This window comes from Brachyhypopomus gauderio, chromosome 12, assembly GCF_052324685.1.
Source record: "Brachyhypopomus gauderio isolate BG-103 chromosome 12, BGAUD_0.2, whole genome shotgun sequence".
NCBI classification, from domain to species: Eukaryota; Metazoa; Chordata; class Actinopteri; order Gymnotiformes; family Hypopomidae; genus Brachyhypopomus; species Brachyhypopomus gauderio.
This window is the reverse complement of record NC_135222.1, coordinates 19,213,224-19,215,498: the sequence shown is the minus strand read 5'-3', so window position 1 is coordinate 19,215,498 and position 2,275 is coordinate 19,213,224.

Genomic DNA, 2,275 nt, shown 5'->3' with positions numbered 1-2,275 from the left:
CGCGACAAGCATTGGGGATTTTATTCAAAGTTTTCTCCCTTCGCTATCTTCTTAGCCAATCGGTTGAGTGGGCTGGGCATGGGGGCGTGGCTTATTGGTACACGCTTTTCCTCTGAGTTTATTGAAAATGATGCCCGCGCGGCAACCTTTTTCATCTTTCATGTCTTGCTAAATGCTCAAGAAAAGCTCCAAGCTCTAATAAATGCCATTCCAAAGACACTAAAATTACGAATTTAAGTAGGCTAAGAGTAACCATTATTTTCTGGATTTGATGATGTACACTGTGCGTCAAAGCGAGGTAACACACCGTATATTCAAGTGCCCTTTTAAATCTTAATATTTGGTGCCTTCATGCATAAGCCCCTGTGATGTCAATCGTTTGAAATACGCTCAGGTCAATGGGTTGCATCTCTGTCAAAGATCTCAGTGTAGAAATATGCGGTACGATGATTTAATAATAAGATATATCAAAACGTTTTAAATGGGCTGGAAAAGCATGCACCGACGTCCAGTGAGACCTCGTTTCCCCAAATAACTTCCGTTTTGCAATACAGTTACTTTGCTTTCAGAGGTTACGCAAACACGCGCGCCCAAAAGGTCGTTAGGGGAGCTTTTGAAGTTTTATTTCCTTGCCGAATAGTTTGGACGGATAAGGTCGGAACTGGTTGTTTATTCAGACGGCAGCAATTTCCCCAGGGCAACGGAGCCTATTCCACCTTCACGGCTCTCAATAAACGTCAAGTGGACCTAATAGATAGGCAGCAGTGAGCCTTGCTATATATAAGTGTGAAGCTCATGACATTCAAAACGGAGCACTTCCTGCGCAATTGATACGCAAATATCGTTAAAGGCGAAGACAATGGGGAAAGACTAGCGTCGATGCAGTTGCGTAAAGGTGTCCGCCATCGTACACTCTCCCGCTTTTCACACCTTTACGTGCGTGCGTGATGCCTTTAAACATTAACGAGCCTACAAGAGTCAGAACCAATTCGTCTTTTTTATCTGTTTGAATGAAGACTGATCAAGAAAGGTGTCGTTTATCTTCTCAACTAAGAGTAACGAGGAAACTGAAGAAGACTGAAGTATATATTTTATTTTGCACTAAACAGCAAGACCTCTCCGTGTCATACCAGAGTACCACTGCGTCCTTAAGACCATTAGGAGGAACATGTACATAAAAGAAACACTGCTCCGTCAATCCACATCCCCAAAACTCCCACATTACAGCCACACGTAGAATGGTCTTAAGTTTGTTGACGACTTGACTGAGCTTGTCGTTGCTTTTAAAAATGAGTGCAAGGAGGCGTAAAATGAAAAACGGTTTAAAAATGTTGAAACTACTGGCTATTTTTCTGGATATATTTAGTAATAATTGTAATTGTTGAGGTTTTTAATTGATACGTATAATAACCACATATTTCGCTTCTCACTAATGCATATGAATGCAATTCCAATTTAACCAATCTAACTCGTGTTAGAAACCGCAGGTTTAATCATTAACGAAATGCGTTATCTACCATAACCTGACATAGAGATGATCTTGTGATAGGCAGTCACAAAACGCGCATTCCAGGGTTCTTCAAAGGGATGCCCGTGTGACTGCGCGTGCAATACCTGGTGGAAGCGGTTCCCCCTCCCCACGTCTAATTCCGCATGGGCTCTTTAATGCATAATGCTTTCTCTGTAGTGGTTGAATCGATTAAGGGAAAAGCACGTCATCTAAATCACTCACGTGGAGTCGCCTATATTTCATCTGCGGCAGAAACTGGATATACGTACGCTTCTAGGGCAAAACAATCAGGACATACAATTAAAAGCCTGAGGGCAGACACGCGCTTTGAGGAACCTCTGATAAATCCCAAAGCTCTGATAAATGCGGTGAGCGGACGTTAAAGTCTTCTAAGGTTGGGAGGTGCCACAGTTGTCTGCACATTAATTCGGTTCTTTGCGAAGCTCATTCTGGCGAAATGTCCACGTGCGCTCCTGTGTCCTGTTGTTTTATCACGCTCGCGCGTACAACCTCAACCACAACCTCACGTGCCTCATCCCATTATTAATATTACCGTGTTACTTTGAATTAGTGCAGCTTTCTTTGGAGCCTTTTGGTCTATACATCAAAGATATTTAGTAGAGGATAACTAGGGGATAAGGGATAGGGCAGGAGTGAACAGAAACAGGTGTAATAACCTCAAAATACTGAAAATATTGTTTTAAACAACGTTCAAACTTCCGTCGCTTGTTTCGCATACCATGCAGAAGTTCCCGATGTTAGGAG